The sequence below is a fragment of the Acomys russatus genome, chromosome 2 (genome assembly GCF_903995435.1).
Source record: "Acomys russatus chromosome 2, mAcoRus1.1, whole genome shotgun sequence".
Classification (NCBI taxonomy): Eukaryota; Metazoa; Chordata; class Mammalia; order Rodentia; family Muridae; genus Acomys; species Acomys russatus.
Genome location: NC_067138.1, coordinates 72103624 through 72126162, shown reverse-complemented (window position 1 = coordinate 72126162; position 22539 = coordinate 72103624). Strand labels below are relative to the sequence as shown.

Genomic DNA, 22539 nt, shown 5'->3' with positions numbered 1-22539 from the left:
GTAACAGAAACCCCAGGGTTTCATACTAAATCTGGCATAAAAGATTGTTTCCCTTATTATAGTGTTCTCCAAGCTTTCACATTGGTTGCATTCACATGTGGTATTGGGCTCCCTCCTGACATATTTTGAGGACTGCAAGCATAATACTCCCTATGCTTTTCACTCAGGGTGTTCAGGCTCTCAGGGCCCCCTTACTGGCTGCAGCTTCCTTGTCATGACTTCTGCTTTTCTAGCTTGCTCTGGTCTCTCTCCCTCCCTCTCCCTCCCTCCTTCCCTCCCTCCCTGACTGTCTCTCTCTCTGTCTCCTGTCCTCTCACATAGTCAAATCTGACAAAGGCACAAAGATCTTTAGCAGCACGAGGAACTTTTCCTGTGTGCAATAATTTAAGGCTAATTTAAAACTAAGGACAGGATGTTCTTGTTCTTCAAGGCCATGAGTCATTATCCTTAAGGAATATTTCACAGCCTAACTCTGCCCACAACAGCACCCCAGGACCTGTCCATTTCTCTTACCTAATCTTATTAACCACTTTAAAGTCCTTTCTCATATTCTCACGCCCTTCAACTCTCCATCTCTACTCAAAGTAAAAACTATACCATATCTCAACATTCAAGCAAACTTCAAGAAAGCTTGACTATCAAGTCCCTGGTCTACCACTCAACTAGTCATGAGCAAAGGAAGTGGACAAGAGGCACCAATGGGGCTGTCTCTCCCTTTAACCTATGAGAAGATGACATCATCTGCTAAAGACCTTAAAGGTGTGTGTAAGAAAGGGACCAAGTGCTAAGTGGCCCCATATTGTCATTAGCTGCCACAATTAACCACAGATTATGGTAGTTTGGATTTTGCTGTTGTTCAGTTTTAGTTTCAACAGTACACGTATTTCCACATTTATAAATTCAAAGAAGCAATTCACCGAAGGCATATGATAAGATTTTTGTATCTCTATAATGAAAAAATTATAAATCCCAGTATGATTTGAAAAATACTTATCTTGAGCATCTCATTTCCAAGGAGAGAAGTCTGTTTCCTACAACAGTTGAACATTCATTTCTATCACAGTCTATTCTTCTCTGGAGATTTGACACAGAGCAGGGAGCTGTCTTTGATGATTCTTCCAGGCCGTGATTCAAGGATCTGTATGCTTTCTGTCTCTCTCTCCACAATCTATAATCTTTTATATCAAGCCTCAGAAATGAGGGAGGGAGTTGAAGAGTACAGACAGACACATCAGATACTTAACCACCTCCCTTGGAAATGACCATAAGAGTTGTACTCACAAACTATTATCAAAATGACCACATGGTCAATCTAAGTGCCAAGCATGATGGGAAACACCAAGAATTACTTTGATTTTAAGCAGCAATAGCAGCTTTGGCACAACAGATTGCTCATAGAGGGAATCCCTTAATAAAAGATTCAACTAAACCAAGTCTTCATTGTTATCAATACAAATAACTATCAGGCATTCTGGATTTATAAACTTCTTAAATCTTCAATTATCCCATACAAATCTATAGGCCAGCTTCAATGTATTAAACATGTGCTTGTTTCCTAGCCCAAGCCCTTCCTCCCAGCATTTATTTAAAATATAAATGATAGTAGGAATTGAAGTTTGCCCATTCCTTCCAAAATTCCAAGGATTACTTTTATTTTCTTTATCAATTGTCCCTTATCTGAATAGATTGGACATTCCCATCAAGTTACTCTCCAACAAATATTTGTCTCATAATTCCACTTCACAAAGTTAAAAATTGATTCTTGAAGCTGTTTTGTTCCAAATAAAACTTCTTCCTCATCAACTTCTTTCTGTTTTGGCAGACAAGCAAGGCTTATGTCATACCCTTGCTGTCTGGGTCTCTTTGGAGGTGGATCTAAGAATGGGGAGATTTGAATGGCTCCCAGTTGAATTCCATAGTGTTCTTCCTCTGGTAGCCTGTCGCCTCCATGAAATTCTAGGCGAGTCCAATGTGGGCTGTGGATGACAGAAAGTGAAAGATTCCAAGTCTGTCTCCAGTAAAGTGTAGATGCATTGTTCTGCCACAGTTATGTCCACAGATAGGAGAAATTCTCTCTGCTACATCCAAAGTCTCCAAAATAATGTCAAGTTTTGAGTGCACATGGAGATCCTGGAGCAAGAAGTAGAAATAGAAACTTGGAAGAAAGAAAGAGAGAGAGACAGAGACAGAGACAGAGAGGGCTCATTCACCTGAGTTTTCTTTCCACAGATTTTGGATTTTCCAAGTTGACCTTCTTTGCCTTTCTTTGTCATAACTGAAGTTCCCATTGACTCTTTTGAAATAAGCCCTGACTTAAACTTAAAGTTAAAACTAGAGCCAGAAGAATTTGCTATGAAACCAGGTCCTCTGTGGACAAACCTTTAGACCTTGAACAAAACAATTCACTCACTGGGACTGTTCCATCACCAAATACTATATTAATTTTAAGGTATATTCCAATGAGAGGGGTCAGATCTGGTTTATCCCCATGTCACAGCACTTGATACTGGTCAAATATTTGTTAGTGTCTGCTACAATTTGTATTTGCTCTGTGCTATGGTATTTTTTGTTGTGGTTGGTTTTTGGTTTTGTTTTGTTTTTTGTTCTGTTTGGGGGTTTTTTAACATATTTATATCATTATATTTTATTTTATTGTTAAAAGCATCACATAGTTGCCTATTTCATTTATTTATTTATTATAACTTATTCAGATTACATCCCTATTGTTGTCCTCTCCCTTGTATCTTCCCATTCCAACCATCCCTCCCTCTTCCATCCTATTCCCCTTTCCTAGACCCCTGACAGAAAGGGAACTCCTCCTCCACCATATGACCACAGCCTATCAGGTCTCATCCAGATAGCCTGCATCTCCTTCCTCTGTCACCCTCATGATCTCCCCACCAAGGGGATGTGATCAAATTGGGAGTACGAGAGTTCATGTCAGAGGCAGTCCCTGCTCCCACCACAAGCATAGAGAATGAGTTTTCCATTGGCTATATCTGAACAGGGGGTGTAGGTTTTCTGCATGCATTGTCTTTAGCTGGTGCAACAGTTGTGCAGGTCCCGATGGATCCAGTCTTCATGGTCTCCCTGTGGGGTTCCTGAACCCTCTGGGTCCTTCCATGCCCCCATTCCTCCGTACCACTCTCAGCACTCCACCCAGAGTCCAGAAGCAAGTCCAAGCATCTGTCCTGATCTTCTAGAGTGTCTCAGAGGACATCTATGTTGGGCTAATATCCACTTATAAGTGAATATAAACAATGCATGTCTTTCTGAATCTGGGTTACCTCAGTCAGGATGATTGTATCTAGTTCAGTTCATTTGCCTGAAAAGTTCAATATTTCCTTTTTAATGGCTCAGTAGTATTCCATTGTGTAAATATACCACAGTTTCTTTATCCATTTTTCAGTTGAGGGACCTAGGTTATTTCCATATTCTGGCTATTACAAGTAAAGCTGCTATGAACATAGTTGAGCAAATGTCCTTGTATGGTGGAGCATCTTTAAGGTATATGCCAAGGAGTGGTATGGCTGGGTCTTGAGGTAGAACTATTCCAAATTTTCTGAGAAAGCACAAAATTGATTTCCAAGGTGGTTGTACAAGTTTGCACTACTACCAGCAATGGAGGAGTGTTCCCCCTTCTCCACATCCTCGTCAGCATGTACTCTCACTTGGGGTTTTGATCTTAGCTACTCTGATAGATGTAAGATGGAATCTCAGAGCCCTTTTGATTTACATTTCCCTGATGACTAGGGATGTTGTGCATGTCTTTTAAGTGTTTCACAGTCATTCGATGTTCCTCTGTTGAGACTCTTTTTTTGCATTTTAATTGATTTTTGTTTAGAATGATGGATAAACTATATTTTTCTACTACATGTAGCTATTGAGCTTTTCCAATACCATCTTATGAAAAGGCTCCTTCCTTCTTCTTTGGCACTACCTATGAAGTGACTGCCATCTCTTTTGCAGCATCACAGCTGCCATCCGGCCTCAGGTGAAGCCCAAGATCATCAAAAAGAGGACCAAGAAGTTCACCAGGCACCAGTCAGACCAATAAGCCAAAATTAACCAAAACTGGCAAAATCCCAGCAGTATTGACAGCAAGGTATGGAAAGGATTCAAGGGACAGATCCTGATGCCCAACATTGGTTATGGGAACAATAAGAAAACCAAGCACATGCTCCCTAGCTGCTTCTGGAAGTTTTTGTTTCACAATGTCAAGAAGCTAGAAGAGCTGCTGGTGTGCAACAAATCTTACTGTGCTGAAATTGCTCACAATGCTTCCTCTAAGAACCAAAAAGTCACTGAAGAAAAAGCAGCACAGATGATCATCATAGTCACCAATCCCAACTCCAGGCTCTGCAGCGAAGAAAATGAAGAGATGGCTGCCATGCGTGTTTTATTTGTGTTTTTAAAAAGGTTGTCTTTTCTCCACTGAGTGTGGTTAATTTTATAGAACATTCTTTGAACTGCTTAGATGAAAACATATCCCATACCTACTAAATGGAGCACTTTATAGATACCTGTTAAATCCAATGAGTCTGCGATATAATTTATATATGCAGTTTCTTTATTGATTTTTTGTTTGGAAGAGTTATTTAAAGATGAAAGTAATATAGTAAAGCCACCTACAATTACTGCATCATAATCTATGGACTTTTGTACTATTAGCATTTGTTTTATAAAATTGGAAACCTCAAAGTTTTGTATGCATATATGGCCAATAGTTATGAATTACTGATGAGTAATTTCCTAATGAATATACAATTTCTTCTTTATCTCTTGTGGTTAGTGTTACCTTTCAATCTACTTTTTCACATATAAGAATAGCTATACCAGCTTGATTTCCATTTCCATTTACTCAAAAGGTTAACTTTATTTGATCTCAGCTTGTGAAGCCCTGTCAGTGAGGTGTTTTTCTTGGAAACAGAGTAAGATTGGTTTTTGAAAATGGCCAGCTAGTCTACATCTTTTAAATGATGGATTGAGGCCATTCCTATATAAGATGATGACTTAAAGTAGTTTGTTCACTGCTATGGTTTTTTTTGGTTGTTGGTCTGATTTGTTGCATTACTATTTTAGCTTTTCTTCCTTTCCTATTGTGTTTGTTGATTTACTGCACTAAGCATGATTGATGTCATCCTACATATATTTTCTTTATCTGTTTCTCCCATGAAATCCATTTGACCTATTCTATAATAAAAGATTGTCTTTCTTCTTCCTCTCTGTTTAGTATTCTTTATTGTGTTTTCTGTAGTGTTGGCTTGATTGTTTTGAGTTATTTTTGTTCTTGTAATGTTCTTATTTCTCCATCAAATTTGAAAGATATAGCACTCTGCTGGATATAGCACTCTAGCTTTTTAGGCCTTGTGATATATCGCCCCATGGTCTATGGACTTTTAAGAATGCTGATGAGGATAAGACTTCAATTCCCAGGGGCTACCAGGATGCCTTGCTTGAGGGCAATGGGAAAGGATGCTATTGCTAAGCAACATGAAAGAGTTGCTACTCAAATGAGAAATTGATGACTGGAGAGGCCAGTTAACTCTTTTACCTAAATATGAAAATAAAAATTTCCAAATTTGAAAGAAAAAGGATGCTGATGAGGCTGGGCTTTTGGTGCATGATTTTAATTCCAGCAGTTGGGAGGCAGAGGCAGGCAGATGTTTGTGAGTTCGAGGCCAGCCTGGTCTACAGAATGAGTTTCAGGATAACCAGGACTACACAAAGAAACTCTGCCTTGAAAAGTAAACAAATAAACAAAAACAAATAATAAAAAATAATACTGATGAGACGTGCTATTATTCTGATGTAGTCTCATTTACAAATTAGTTATTTCTCCTTACACCTTTTAATATTGTTTCTTTGCTTTGTATTTTTGTCATCTTTACTGGAATATGCCTTTAAAAGGCTATTTTTACAAATGTGAAATATCTCATGCTATTCTATGTCCTTTGGGAGTGGGGGGTGCCGGTAAACTGTTTGCTACAATTACATTGAATGAATTGTTTATGACTTTTGAACTTTAACCCTTCTTCTAGGCTATGGAGTCTGGTCTCCTGACTATATCCCAGAGTTTTTGAAAGTTTCTTACTATTGTCACTATTTTCTTTTTATGTATGCCTGGATGTATGATTGTCTCAATCATGTCCTCCACTGAAATTTTTCCTTCTTGATCTTACCTATTGATCATGCATTCTATTGTGTTTTTAATTCAACACCTGGTGTTTTTATTTCTGTCATTTCTGCCAGCTTCTATTTCAGAATCTCAATTTCCTTCTTGACATTTTATATCATAATTTTATTTCTTCTATAAGTTGCTAATCATTTCACCTACTTTGATAATTTCCTTATGTATATCCTAACTTGATTCTTTTCCTTCTCTCGTCTGTTGAGTTGGGTCATCCATGTGGTTACTGATCCCTTATAAGAGCAAATTAAAACGTGGGCAGCGGAGGTTAGAGGTGGACAGTGGAGCTGTATAGAGGGATGGAATCACACCACATAACAGATCCACTTAAGAGGCTTAATAGGGAGATACAGGAACTGTCTCTGAAAAGACACATGGAGAAAAAGAGAGAGAGAGAGAGAGAGAGAGAGAGAGAGAGAGAGAGAGAGATAAAGAAGTAGTAAAAGATAGAGAGGAGAGGTAGAAAGGTAGAGAGATAGAGAGAGGTAGAGAGAGAGCCACATGGAGGGTCTGTCTTTTATATGGCCCAGGGCAGGGCCACGCTCCCGTGGCAGGTAAGCAGTGACATCACAGGTAGGCAGACTAAAGCAAAATCCTAACAGTAAGACTCTGAAATTGTTGCCTGAAATGTCTGCTGTCGTCTTTGGCTTCTGTTACTGAGGAGCTAAAAGGATAGGAAGATTTCCTGGTGACTTCTTATCTTATATCTTGAGTGTTACTTCATTGTGTCTGATCCATGTGTTGACCTATTTTCCAATGTTTACTTTCTGCATTTTTGTATTTTTTTCTTTGTTTGCTTTACCTATTTCTTCCTGATGGCTGCTCTTCATTTATGCTATGCTCACTGGCACTGTGTTGGAGGACAGACAACCACAGCAGCATGCACAGTGCCTTGGCAGCATTCCAGGTCCTAACTTGCAACAGAAGACACCTGTGTGTCTGGTTTTCCGTATAAGATTGGGAAACAGCAACACAAAGCTACTTACTAGGAAAAAGGCAGAGTTTATGGGATTTTACGGCTAATGTAATCCATAAGTAATAAATAAAAAGGAGGAGGTAATGAGAAAGGGAGCAAAGAGGGAGGAAAGTGTGACGAATAGAACAGTATTTGGGTTAGACACATAAGGAGCAATTAGGAAAATTCTAGAGACTATGTGTCATCGATTCAAACATGTAAAGTCAGTGACTCCTTCCTATCAGTATATCTTTCCTCCTGAAAGGAGTTTGTGTGAGACCTACATCTTGTTCCAGCTCCTTAGTCTGATGTCCTCCTGCTGCTAACTGCACTTCTGGCTCCACTGCCCTGGAGAGTGTAAGTTCTACGTGGGGCGTTCTGTGGTCCAGGTTCTGAGATTTGGGAGACCCAATCTTATGCCTTTGCTTACTTTTGTCAATGGAGGATTTTCTCTTAGCAGGATGATATCATCTGGTCTTTTTTTTTCTGTTCCTCTCAACCCCAGCTAATATGCCCCCTCTCCCCCTCACCACCTGATTCTTTTTCAGATGGTACAGACTACACAACATCTGTCCTGGAGACTCAGGGGTTGGATCTCAGTTTGAGATTACCCTGGTCAATTCGCACCACACTCTCCGAGTCCTAATGGATAACGCTGCTCTGTCTGTCCCTCTGCCCACATGTAGCCTTCCTTTGTTCAGGCTTTCGTAGTGTTCTTAGTTGCCTGGGGTCAGAAGGGAACTTAGTCTGTGCTAATTTCTTAACATGCATCATTTAAATCATCTCTTAGAGTAGTGTGGAACTTCATTTAAGCATTTAATCTTCTAGTATAACAGCAAAGAATCCTGTGAACTAAACATAGGCTGAAATACTAAATGTAAGACTGAGTAGAGATAAACACTGAGAGATTCTATCAGCCTACAAAAAAAAAAAAAAAAAAAAAAAGGCACTGTCTGATTCTGCCAACGTGAACCATGATGGTGTTGACAGATTTTTTTTTTTCAAAACTGACAGAACCTCTAAAATCAATCCCATGTTTTAGCTAGGTATTTCCCGTCACTTCCAAGTGGATTTGGCCCACTCTATGGACAGAATAAAAGCTTTAAGGGACAGCCATCATGAAAAGACTTGTCAGCTGTCCACCCAGTTTCACTTCATCACTTCTTAATTTGGAGGCTTACGTGAAATGCTGTGAAAGAAAAGACAGAAAGGAGAAAAATGAGAAATCTAGTTAGGAACTAACATAAGATTAGTGGGGTTTTAAGATGTTAAGATCTCAATTTCTCACCTCATCACTAAAGTATCCTGTCTGAGATTTCATAACATTATAAACCTACCTGGCTTTAATTGAAAATTAAAGGCAAAAGTGCTCTGCTGAGCTGCTGTGAGGAGCCTTGCTCCTGCTGGCTGCTCCTCCCACAGCCTATAGACACAAGGCAGCTCCTGGCAAGGAGGACCAGACTAGAAGAAGGCACAGCACCCTATTGGGCCCTCCACAAGAGACCCAGTTGGCGGCATCAACTCCCACCAATTTATCTGACTTCTGTCCCGGCTCTGAAATGCCAGCTATGCCAAGGTCTGCCATGTCAAGGGTGATACCACATCTATGAGAGAGGATGCCAATCAGGAGATGAACTTTCTGGCCTACTCTAAAGCTTGTAAAGCAGTGACCATCCTGCACTACAATGGGGTCACCTCAAATGGTGCCAAAGCTAATGGGGTCCCCAGTAGCCCCTCTGGATCAACATCTTCAATAGGCTTTCCTACTACCACCCCTCCTACCAAACCTCCATCCTTCAACCTGAACACCACCCTTCACCTGCTGGCCAGCATGCAGCTGCAGAAGCTTAACAGACAGTATCAAGGCACTGCAGCAGTGGCTGCTGCCGCCACTACTACTGCCTGCCGCCACTGCAGGCCAACCAGGGGAGACAGGGCCCCCCCATAAAACTGGACCTTTGGGGCCCAGGCCAGGACAGCAGGGTCAGCCTTTCTTCCTGCTGGTTCCCAGAGCCCTGCTATCATTGATTCTGACCCAGTGGTTGAGGAGGTACTGATGTTTCTGATGGTAGAACTAGGGCTACTCAGAGCCAATGAGCATCCTGAGCTGTGGCTGGGACAGAATAAATTTGATTTCACTGCAGACTTTCCCTCTAGCTCCTGATGCCAAGTGTCCCTAAAAACTGAAAATCAAAACAACCAATTCTGTTGTAAATAAAAGTTACTTGCAAAGAAGAAAAAATAAAATTAAGGCCAAATATCTAGAATTTAACCTGCCTGAGGCATTCTGAGCAAACTTTGTACAGCAGGTGTGGTGGTGTATGCCTGTAATCCCAGTATTCAGGAGGCAGAGGCAGACAGATCTCTGTCAATTTGAGGCAAGCCTGGTCTACAAAGTGAGTCCAGGATAGCCAAGGCTACACAAAGAAACCCTGTCCCCCCCAAAGAAAATCCAAAATAAATAAATAGAAATCATAAAATAGAAAGTTAAGATAAAACAAACCAACATGATACTTAAGTGATTCTTCACCAAACAACATTTTCTGTACAGATTTGAAAGGATATAAAAGTAATAATATTTCTCCTTTTAAATATTATAAAAATCTAACTATTTCTCCATCTCCATAGCATCCACCAATATTCAAAAGAGAAGATAAGCATATATATATAATTTACATACACATATATACACAAATATATTTATACATGTATACATATAATTATATACTTAGATACATGTTATTAAAATGTAGAATCCACTCCACTAGGTCCTTTCCCTTAAAAATCACCCAATAATATTCTGGTCTCCAAAAGAATAAGAATAATTAAGACGTTTTCTTTAAGATGACCTCTCCTAGCATCACTGTCAAACTTCCACAAGCTAAATGCTTTCTAAGAGTACCTGCAAATAAGTGCTACAAATATAAAAAAATCTAGGAGTATACTTCCTATAAGCTCAGATTCTATCAACATCACAGAATTTAACTAAGAATAGCTATACTTAGTAGTGAGTAACAGATGGTTTCCGGATCAATCACTCTTTCTTGCCTTTCCGATCACATCTCTTTATAGCTTACAAGAAGGGCATTTTTCTTTGGTCTGTATAAACACCATATACTTTACAAAATACTGCACACATGTCTTCATGTGCTTCCTGTCTCTTCATAAATGTGCCCACTACCCATAATATTTCCCTTAGCCCATCATTCATTTGCTTATTACCTCACCCCCTCTACCTCCAACACATTACCTTCTTTTGGAAGTAATGCTCTTCCATATCCCTCCTCCATCTTCCCTTGGAAAGTATCTACAATATAATTTAGAATAGCAGACTCATATTCATAGAATTTAAATTATAATCATTGATTCCTTTCTCTGTCTCCCCTACAAAAACTGATGTACAGAGGACAGCTTATTGACAAATGAGTCCAAAGGTGCTTGGCCAGGAGTTGGGCCTCACTATATGATTGTCAAGTGAGTGATTGATTGAAAAGGTAGATGAAAGATGAGCATAAGCAACCCTCCTGCAAAAAGAAAATCTTGCCATTCTAATCATTCTGAACATGATAGCGCCTCTGCAAGTGATTATAGACAAATATTCCTGAGATGGTGCATGGATTATGAGCAGTTTCACTTTTACAAATATAGGCATGTTTTGTTTGTATGTTCAAATCTCACTTCTAATCTCATTAGAACCCCCAGCTTCAACTCTCCTCATGAGTGTTTAACCCAAAATAGAATCCTTTTAGTGTGCAGAACACATCGTAGTCTTACTTCATTCTTATCTATATAAATATCCTCCCCAAGCAAGCAGTGTCTTCAACATTATCAGCTTCTATTGGTTTTCATATCTCAGTTTATAAAAATCTTCCTGCTAGAAGAAAAAATCTCACCTAATTCTACAAAGCAGATATATATACACCTTCCCTAATATTTCCGCAGGACCCTGACCTAAACTGCTAGGCATGGAGTAGGAATATTGGGAATGAGAAATAAAGAAGCTTATAATTTATGCCAAGTGAGTTTATTAAGATGTACACCATCTTACACATAACTCAGGACCAAGGTCAGCAGAGAGCTAAGTCAGACAATGTTGGCAAAGAGAAATTAAGATACATCAGACACTTGGAGCTGATCACCACCCATCTTCAGAGGGAGAAAGCTGAGTTTCCTGGAAAGGAACCTTAACCCCTTAGAGACCCAGGCCCTGCTCTGGCCCCAGACTAGACCTTTCCAAGTCTTTCCCTATGCAAGTACACAGAACTAATGTTCCCTTTATCCTTTCAACAGGGCCTCTGAGAAAGCCTAAGATTAACTTAACTGCCAACAGGGCCTCCTTTACTTTTTCTAGGATGACATTTTGTCACACTCAGCCTATAAGGGTACATTCACTTGTTGATTATGTCTGTTGAATTTTGATAACTCCAGAATCTAGCATAGTTTCAAAACATTAAGTGATCAAATAGGAAAGAAAAGAAGGAGCATTAGCCAGATGTGTGTGATGGATGCTGCTTGGCCATTTCAACATACGAAGCTTCTCCATCTCAGCAATGCTATCACAGGAAGTGACATACTGATTTGTCAAGTATTAGCTTAATTCAGAAAAAATAAACTATTTAAAGTTCATATTAGAGAATTGTTCTTAGTGTAGCTTTTGAGTCCTACCTTAATCTCCCATCAGAGTTTCAAAGCGACAAATCAAAAAGCCATATTATGAATATGCAGGACACTTGAAGGACTTAGGAATGATCAGCTCCATATGCCTGAAAAACTCAAAAAAAGAGAGGTTTGACTCAAGCAGCTAAGTGGAACCTATTTGGAAGTCACTGCATGCTCACTGATGGCAGGGCCAAGTGCCAGAGCAAGCTGGCTAAGCAGCAGCCAACTGAATAGGGTTTATTAAGAGAGGCGCCAGGGAGGCTGACGAAAACCAAAGAGATTGTTCAGGTCTGGTGCCCCAGTAAGTGTCCAGCCAGAGATGGTGCATTCATCCATGCCATATACACGAGAGAGATCTTCAGCAGTGGGAGAGGAGAGGACTGTACCTTGGAAGAAAGAATCAGACTTAAACCTCTGCCAACTGCAGAAGACATTCACAAGAGCTCAAAATCATCCTGGCCTTAACACCTTTGTGTCAGTTCATTTTCTTCAGTCTGTTTCACTCTCTAGTGGATCAACTTTCTACAACTCAGAATATACAAATAAAGCAAAGTAAATGAGTAACAACTGATCGAGGAATGAACACACTCACATAGTTTACCTGGGAAATTTTAAAGGCTCCGTGGAACTAAGAAAGGAGAAAATGTTGTACTGTAGGAAGAAATTCTGTATATTGAATAATAAAGAAACTACAAAATTTCATCACCAATCAAATTTTTATTGTAGTTTGAAATAGATAGAAGGTGTATTTTTCATAAGGGTGAACATATCAGGCAGAGACTCTTCACCCAACTAGGCAAGGATGAGATGTTTATTTGGAGGCTGTTAAGATGGCTCAGCAGATCAAACCACTTGCAGCCAAACCCAAGAAACTGAGTTCTGTGCCCAAGGAACCTCATTATGGAAAAGAAGAAAGAATCCTCAGGAGCTGTCTGCTGGTCCCCATGTGTGCCCTGTGTCACATGTGTGATATATCCCCCAGCACAAACTGAATAAAATGTAATAAAGTTTTTCAAACTAAGTTTGCCACCTAGGTCAAGAAAAGAAAAAATAGTAATTTAAAACGTGTGTGTGTGTGTGTGTGTGTGTGTGTGTGTGTGTGTGTGTGTATGTGTGTGTGTGTGTGTGTGTGTGTGTGTGTGTGTGTGTGTGTGTGTGTTTTCTATATGGATTTGTTAGTTTATTTGTTTTTGCTTTATGAGATAGGCTGACTTTAAACCCACTATGTTGGTGAGGATGGCTTTGAACTTCTGATCTTTCTGCCTCTTTGCCCCAGACTTGTGTTCTCACATCAGACTTACATTGCGCTTCTAATTATATTCCATGGATTCTTTTCATCCAATCTGCTTAAACCAGGAGATTGGAACAGAGGGAAAGGTGATATTTCTCCCTGAAGCTGTCCCTCACATGATCGCAAAGGGTTCTTTGGTAGGTTGATTTTTATGTAGGAGTCATGGCGCTTCAAATAAGCCAGAAAGGCCTTTAGTTGACTTACTTTTCCACTATGTATCTTCTAGTCATCCTCTTTCTACTAGAGATTTAAGTTCCCTTGCAAAATGTCTGTTTATAATGGAAAGATTTGCAGGCCTGCTATCAAGAGGTTACAAGCGATGATATTTTTTCTAAATATAAATGAAGGAGTGCTATTTTAGTTTAGACTTTAATCACTACCACACTGGTCCTTTTTAAGACTGCATTTGGTTTATCATGTCTATGGACCTTCATGATATAGAACAGGCATAGAAAACAAACCTCTGTTCTTTCTTTCTGGTGTCCATCTTTCTGAATATCAGCTATGAATTTTTAAAACTGCATCTTCTTTATTTTGCATACTTTTAATTTCAGAACAAAATAAAACAAAGAAAAAACCACAATACACAATACCCAAACCTGCTACTCTGTGGGAGGGTTTTTCCTGCATAAAGCCACAAAGACAGGTAGAAGAAATTCTTCTTGCCATAAGCAGAGAGCCAGGTGGGCCAAGACTGCTAGGGGAGCCACAAGTAGACAATACAGATGGCATGGGCTTCCTAGGGGTTCATTAATCTATTTCTTCCATGATAGTAGAATCCTCATCACACTTGAGTTGGTGGAATCTCATCAGGAACAGCAGCACTGGGCTCCTCTCTTGTCAATTCATCTTCATCAATGCCCAGACCTAGCATAATCATGCAGTAGATAAAGATGGAGTGGGTTTGAGGATCCTCAAGTAAGAAACCAGAGGAGAGCAGAACAGTTTCAAACAGCAACACACCAAGGTCCTTGAGAGTCTTGTCATTTTTGTCTGCCTCAGCCTTCTGCTGCAGGGTTTCTACAATGGGTTGGTCAGGATTGATCTCTAGGTGTTTTGTGGCCACCGTGTAGCCCATTATAAAGTCTCACAGTGCCTGGGCCTACATGATCTTCTCCATAAGTGGCTGTCCAGCCATTGGTGTTTGTCACAATGCAGCAGGGCGAAGAGACAAGCCTATTGGAGAGTGTTACCTTTTCAACCTTCTTATCCAAGATCTCCTTCATGAGCTTGCAAAGATTCTCAAACTTTGCCTTGCCTTGCTCTCCTCCATTTTCTTCTTTTCTTCCTCATCTTCTGGTAGCTCCAGGCCCTCCTTAGTCACCGAGACCAGGCTCTTTCCATCAAACTCCTTGAGCTACTGCATGTAGTACTCATCAATAGGCTCAGTCCTGTACACCTCCTCAAAGCCACGTTTCTGCACATGCTCCACAAAGGCAGCATTGGTCACGTACTCTTTGCTCTCACCAGGGATATAGTAGATGGACTTCTGTCTCTCCTTCATGCAAGATACATACTCTGACAGGAAAGTCATGTCATCTCCAGACTGAGAGGTATGATAGTGGAGGAGCTCAAAGAGGTAAAATCTCTCTGATTAGTGAAGTCTTCATGGATTCCAAGCTTTAAATCTTTGAAAATGCCTTGTACAATTTCTTGTAGTTCTCTTTGCCTTTGGACAACTCAGAAAAGATCTCAAGGCACTTCTTAACAATGTTTTTGAGGATGAATTTCAGGATCTTGCTCTGCTGGAGCATTTCTCAGGAGATATTCAAAGGTAGGTGCTCAGAGTCAACCACATCATGGATAACGTTGAGGTACTCAGGCACCAGCTCACCATAGTTGTCCATGATGAACACACCACAGATATACAGTTTGAAGTTCTTCTTCTTCCTCTTGTTCTCAAAAAGGTCAAAGGGAGCTCTCTGAGGAATAAAGAGAAGTACTCCAAATTCCAATTGACCTTCAACAAGGAAGTGCTTGACTGCCAAGTGGTTTTCTAGTCATTGGTGAGGCTCTTATAGAATTCACCATATTCCTCTTGAATGATGTCATCAGGGTTTCTGGTCCAAAAAGGCTCCTTATTCAACTCCTTAATCTTCCTTGCCACTGACATCCTCCTCATCTGATGCCACATCTTCAATATTAGGCTTCTTTCTCATTATGATCCTTCTCTTCCTTCTCTCTCACACCTTTCTCTTTCTCTACCTCATCATCGCTGATCTCCTTCTCTCATTCTTTCTTTAAATAGAGGGTGATAGGAGAGTGTATGAACTGGGAGGGTTTCTTCACCACTTCCTTGACTCTCCCGTCTTCTAAGTACTATGTCTGGTCTTCTTTGAGGTGAAGGATCACCTTGATATCCCAATAAATGGGCTCACCATGGTCTGCATGAACTGTGAAGGAGGCACCAGGAGAAGATTCCCAGGCAAACTGCTCATCCTCATTGTGCTTTGTGATCACAATCCCTTTCTCTGCCGCTTGATAGGCAGAATAGAGTCCAACACCAAATTTCCCAGTCATGGAGATGTCTGCACCAGCCTGGAGAGCCTCCATGAAGGCTTTTGTGCCAGACTTAGCAATGGTTCCCAAGTATTTATGAGGTCAGCCTTGGTCATGGTGGACTGTGTCCACCAAAGTCAGCATGTGTTCCTGAGAGTTAAGAACGATGCCAACTTTCAGCTCTTTGCTACTGTCCAACTTGGAAGGATCTGTCAGGCTCTCATACCAGATTTTGTCCAAGGCATCAGAGGCATTAGAGATCAATTCACACAGAAAGTTTTCCTTGTTTGAGTAAAAAGTGTTGATGATGAGGGACATAAGCTGGATTTCTGTCTGAAAGACAAAGGTCTCCACCTCTTCCTCTCCATGGTGTACTTCCTCAGGCATCTTGACAGAAAAGCCAAGTAGTAGTACAGAGCAGCATGGGCCTGGACCACTTCCAATCCGCACAGCATGCCTAGGCTGTGCAGGGGTGACTCAAGAGAGGTGTCAGCTACAAATCTTTAGCAATACTCCCCTAAAAGTTCTTTAAAATCCCCTTGTTAAAGTCACTGCCATGCTCAGGTTCTTTACTTGCGAGTTGTTGACATACCATCATTTATGAATGCATGCATGCATGAATGCATCAAATTACATGCCAAGGCCTCTGTTTTATGCTTGAAGCAGACAAATAAAAAGATTAAGTGATTTTTTTTTTTAAAGGAGCTCAACTATTAAAGATAAGAATTCATGCTCAATCTTAGATTTTATAAAGTCTTCTGTGTTTTTCTCTGGATTATCTGTTTCATAAAAAGAAAATACAGGCCGTAAACTTCAAACTCCTACCCAGATCTAGCCAATGGACAGGACATTCTCCACAGTTGAGTGGAGAGTGGGGTCTGACTTTCATACATACTCTGGTGCCTCATATTTGACCACGTCCCCTGAATGGGGAGACCTGGTGGCACTCAGAGGAAGGATAGCAGGCTACCAAGAAGAGACTTGATACCCTATGAGCAAATACAGGGGGAGGATGTCCCCCTCAGTCACAGTCATAGGGGAGGGGGGTAAGGGGAAAATGGGAGGGAGGGAGGAATGGGAGGATATAAGGGAGGGGATAACCATTGAGATGTAATATGAATATATTAATAAAATAAAATTTTTAAAAAAGAGAATTTTTAACTGGAAAACCTTTTTTTTCTCAATAAACAAGATTGGTTCAAATTCAAAAAGCTTCCATGCTGTTTCCATGTTCTGGCTATTATGAATAAGGCTGCTATGAACATGGTTGAGCAAAGTTTCTTGTTGTGTGCTGGAGCATCTTCCGGGTATATTCCAAAGAGTGGAATAGCTGGGTCTTGAGGAAGCCCTATTCCATGACTCTGGTGCCTCACATTTGACCATGTCCCCTGGAGGGGGAGATCTGGTGGCACTCAGAGGAAGGACAGCAGGTTACCAAGAAGAGACTTGATACCCTATGAGCATATACAGGGGGAAGGAATCCCCATCAGGAACAGTCATAGGGGAGGGGAATAAGGGGAAAATAGGAGGGAGGGAAGAATGGGAGGATACAAGGGATAGGATAACCATTGAGATGTAACAAGAATAAATTAATTAAAAAAAAATTCTATAAAACAAAAAAAAAGCTTCCATGCAACAAAAGAAACAATCAACACAGTGAGGAAACAACCCACAGATGGGAAAAATCCTTGCTATGTATATGTGCACCTGTGTATTAATCTCCAAAAATTGTATGTGCTAGCTAGTTTTATATCAGTTTGTTACAAGGAGCCTCAATTGAGAAAATATTTGCAGAAGATCCAGCTATAAGGCTGGGTTGATGGGGAGGACCCAGACCATTGCAAGTGGTACCATCCCTGAGCTGGTGGTCCTGGGTTATATAAGAAAGCAGGCTGAGCAAGCCATGAGGAGCAAGGGAGTAAGTAGCATCCCTCCAGGGCCTCTGCATCAGCTCCTGACTCCAGGTTTCTGTCCTGCTTAAGTTCCTGCTCTAACTGCTTTTGATGACAAACTGTTATACAGAACTGTGAGCAATATAAACCCTTTCCTCTCCAAATCATGGTGTTTTGTCACAGCAATAGTAACACCAACTAAAGAAAATACGCAAAATATCCAAAGAAGTCAACACCAAGAGATAAAACAACCCAGTTAATTAATAGTCAGCAAAATTGAACAGACATTTTTCAAATGAAGATGTAGAAAGGTCTGGTAAGTACACTAAAAATGCCCATTATCAGGGAAATGGAAATCAAAGCCACACTGAGATTCCACACATACCATTATCAAGAAAACAAGCAACAAGAAATGCTAATAAGCAGGAAGCTGGACAAAGTAGTTCAGCCTTTGGGAGGGTGAAGCAGGAGGATTGCTATTAGTTCAAAGTTAGATTTGGCTACATAGAAAGTTAGGTCAACTATTGACACCCTGTTTCTGAAGCACCAACTATTCCAATACACAAAAGTATTTGAGGGGAGAAGAAGGCCTAACTTCCTCTTGTACATTTATGCAACCACTAAGAGATCAGTATGGAGATTCCTCAAAAATTAAAAATAGGGTCTCCACCTGGTCCAGCACACTGTGAAGAAATCTCTATATATACCTATCCACACAGGTAAATTAAGGTACCAACATAGATATCCATCAGTGCCTGATTGGTTAAAGAAAATGTTGCCAGGCATGGTAGGCCAAACCCTTAATCCCAGGACTGAGCATGCTAAAGTATGTGGATTCCTACAAGTTCCAAGCAGCCTGGCCTACATAAAGAGTTCGAGGATAGCCAGGAGTATATAGACAGATCCTGTCAAAGGAGGAGAAAGAGGTAAAAGAAAGAAGAGGGAAGAATAAAATAACATAAGTGTGGTGTTGAAATAAATAAAAAATACACAGACAATATGATTATATAGTAGAATGTTATTCAGTTATAAAAATAATGAAATATTTTCATTTGCAAAAAAAAAAAATTCTTAGAACTAGAAATTACTGTTTTAGTGAAATAACCCAGTTCCACAATGACAAGCATGACATTCTTATATGTGCATATTTCTTCTTTTATATGTAGAATCCAGGTAGGGTGCACAATGTCAGAGAAATAAAAGGGAGACCATTAGGGATGTAAGAAGGGAAATGGGGAGATAAACAAGAAACAAGAGAGATGAATATGATCTTAGCACTTTATAGGCACACATGAATATGTCAATAAAACCTTTTGCTTTGTACCATTAACATACACTAATAGAAATAGTTATTTTAACACTCAGATGAAAATGAAAATTTTGAAAACTTTGAAATCTCCACCTAGGTTAGGTTAACTTGTTCTCCCCCCCCCCGCCCTTTCTCTCTCTCTCTCTCTTTCTCTCTTCGTTCCCTTTTCTTCTTTCATTAAAAATAGATTCTTTTCTCATATAATTCATCCTGATTATGGTTTTCCCACCCTCTGCTCCTTCCAGTTCCTCCTCACTTCCCCTCTCATATGGATCTACTTTATTTCTTCTCTCATTAGAAAGAAATAGGCATCTAAGAGATAATAAAATATAACATAATAAGATAAAACAAAAATTATCATATCAGAGTTGGAAAAACCAAAACAACAGAAGGAAAAGGCATGCGAATCAGAGACCCATTCATTCAAACACTCATGATTCCCATAGAAACAATAAAATGGAAAACATAACACATACATAGAGGATGTGGCACAGACTCATGCAGGCTCTGTTCATGTTGCTTCAATATCTGTAAGTTCATGTGAACTTTGCTCATGTTGACTTAGAGGGCTTCATTTTCTTGGTATCCTCCATCCCCTATGACTCTTATAATATTTCTACCTTCTTTCCATGGGATTCCCTGATCTCTGAGGTAAAGGATTTGACACAGACATGCCATTTAGGAAAGAATGTTCCAAGGACTCTAACTCTCTATGTAATGTCTGGCTGTAGGTCTCTAGATTTGTCCCTATCTGTTGCAGGAGGAAGCATCTCTGACTATGGCTGAGCAAAACACTAATCTATGAGTATAGTAAAATATTTTTGAGAGTCATCTTATCTCTAATATTTTTTTAGTCCAATAGTATTTGACTTTACCTTAGATCCTTAGCATATCTAGTCTCAAGTTCTTGGTTACCCGAGAAGTGCTATGTATGGGTTCCATCTTGTGGAGTGGGCCTTAAGTCAAATCGGAAATTGGTTGCTTACTCCCACAAGCCTTGTGCCACCATACCCTAGCATACCTTGTGGGCAGGACACCATTATAGACCAAAGGGTTTACAGAACCTGGCTTTGTGTTTACATCTCTCTTTTGGTGGAAAACACAGCACCTTCCTATTACCAAAGATACTAGAAAATATTGATCAAGGCTCTATGTAGACACCAGCTGAACTTGTCCATGTCCAATGAGTTACTCAATCAGTTCTCACTGCCTGCTTGTGAGGAACAACTTATTTTAACTTGACATTTTAAACATTTACTAGACTCCGTTACTAAGATAACTGAAGCTCACTAGCTAGCCTTATAAAACAACCACAGAGGAACTAAAGCTTCCCAAAGCATTTGGCCCAGTCACCCCAAACATAGAACTCTCCTTAAATAGCCAATTCACCCTGTTTGACAAGCTCCAGGAGCTCTGACCACATCTTTGGAAGTTTGAATGAAAATGTCTCCACCATACAACAAGGATATTTGCACAACTATGTTCATAGCAGCCTTATTCATAATAGCCAGAATCTGGACAACCTAGATGGCCTTCAGCTGAAGAATAGATAAAGAAACTGTGCTACCTTCGCACAATGGAATACTATTCAGCTATTAAAAACAAGGGAATCTTGAAATTTGCAGGCAAATTGATGGAAGTTAAAAAAAAAAATCACCTGATTGAGGTAACCCAGCCCCAGAAAGACATGAATGGTATATACTTACTTATAAATGGATATTAGCTCAACATTGATGTCCTCTGAGAGACTTCACCCAGTGGGGGATTAGGATAGATGCTGGAACTCACAGCAGGACTCCTACTGGAGTGCTGAGAGTGGTATGGAATAGTGGGATGGATGGAAGTACCCAGAGGGTTCAGGAGCTCCACAGCGACACCATCAAGACCAGGGGATGTGGACCCCAAGGGGCCTGCACAAGCTGATGCACCAACCAAGGACAATGCATGCAGAGAATCTAGACCACCCCCCCCCCCCCAGTTAAGATACAGCCAATGAACAGCTCATTCTCCATGGTTGTGGGGGGAGTGGGGACTGACTTCGATGTGAACTCTGGTGCTCAAGATTGATCACCTCCCCTTGCCAGGGAGGCTCTGGTGGTACATAGAGGAAGGGGATGCAGGCTATCCAGATGAAACCTGATAGGCTGTGCTCAGACTATGTGGGAGGAGCACCCCTCAGTCAGAGATCTAGGGGAGGGAAATAGGGCAGACAGAAAAGGGAGGGTGGGAACAGGAAGATACAAGTTTAAAAAATGGGATTTAATATGAATAAATGATGATAAAAATTTAAAAATAAAAATAAATTTAAAAAAGAAAATGTCTCCCATAGGCTCACAGGGAGTGGCACTATTAGGAACTACGGCTTTGTTGGAATAGGTGTGGCCTTGTTTGAGGAAATGTGTCACTAGGGGTGGGCTTTAAAGTTTTAAGTGCTGGAGCCTGGCCCAGGGTTTCTTTCTTCCTGCTGTCTGCCAATCCAGGTATAGAATTCTTAGCTACCTCTTCAAAACCACGTCTGCCTACATGCTGCCATGCTTCCTGCCATAACAAGAATGGACTAAACCTCTGACCCAATTAAATCTGTTCCTTTATAAAAGTTGCTGTGGTCATGGTGTCTCTTCACAACAATAACACCTTAACCAAGACAAAAATCCAGAGTAATTTGCATTCTAGTTCCTAAGAACTAGAGTCTTACAAGCCTCCATGTGATAATAATTATATTGAAGACGTTTCCTGCCTGTAGAAAGTCCTGAGGTCAGCAGGAAACTTTACTCAAGAATCTACATGTTTCTAAGCTAACCTCTCTCATGTTTATGGATTTTCCCATGGGCCCAGTACCTATGAATCATACTGAATATTGCATTTCACATCCCTTTCATAGATTTGGGATGCATAACTAATAACCTGTAGGGCAGATAATACTTTCAGGAAGCATAAAGAGGCTTCCAATGTAAACTCTGTGTGAGGTCTGACATGGAAGAAGATGCAACTACCTTAAAACCCACAGATTTTAGCGACAGATAAAAATAACATCTAATGGCTCTTTAATATGGCTGGCACACTCCCTCTTATCTTATACTGAGAAAAAGACTAGAGATGCTGTAGAGTGTTCCACTGGGGTTGCTTCTAGAATCCAGAAAGTTTTCAAAGCACTGACCTCTGCACGTCATGCCCACTTACACGTCATTTATCACCCACTGACCTCAGGATTTACATTGCTTGGAGCTGCTTACAGGAAAAAGATCCTTGTGACCCCATCTGGCTAAAATAGCAGATTTGCATGTCTCAGGGGAATCACAAAATGGGACGTGATAATGTCTTGCATCCCCGTCTGTTCAGATATTTCTCTTCCAGGTCATCCTGCACCAAGGTCTGAATCTGGTCTCCCCTCCTCTAGAATACCTCTTAAATACCTTCCTGCCAGTAAAGCTTCTTCTTTGTTGGCTGATGCTTTTCTTTTTTAAGTTATTTCAATTCTCATTGAAGCTACAGGCTTCAGAACTGAGGAAAAGGGAAGTGTTAATGTATTAGTGACTGCCCAACATCCTCCATGTGGCCATAAATACAGATCTCCCATTCTCTGCTATAGCATTTTTTCTAACTTAAAAAAAAAAAAAACCTGAAAAAGAAAAAAAAAAAAAAAAAAAAAAAAAGGAAAAAAAAATACTGTTTGGTGCCCAATGTCCCATACAGCTTTAATGTTCAGTAGGTTTATAGCTGACTACATCATACTAGTTATCTGTC

The 22539-nt window shown here is 40.3% G+C and overlaps 2 pseudogenes; one reads left to right on the top strand and one right to left on the bottom strand.

Annotated features, from left to right (window-relative positions):
• Positions 1 to 6407: 6407 nt before the first annotated feature.
• On the top strand, positions 6408 to 9309 carry LOC127198531 (cbp/p300-interacting transactivator 1-like; annotated as a pseudogene).
• A 4536-nt stretch (positions 9310 to 13845) lies between these two features.
• On the bottom strand, positions 13846 to 15981 carry LOC127207100 (heat shock protein HSP 90-beta-like; annotated as a pseudogene).
• Positions 15982 to 22539: the final 6558 nt, after the last annotated feature.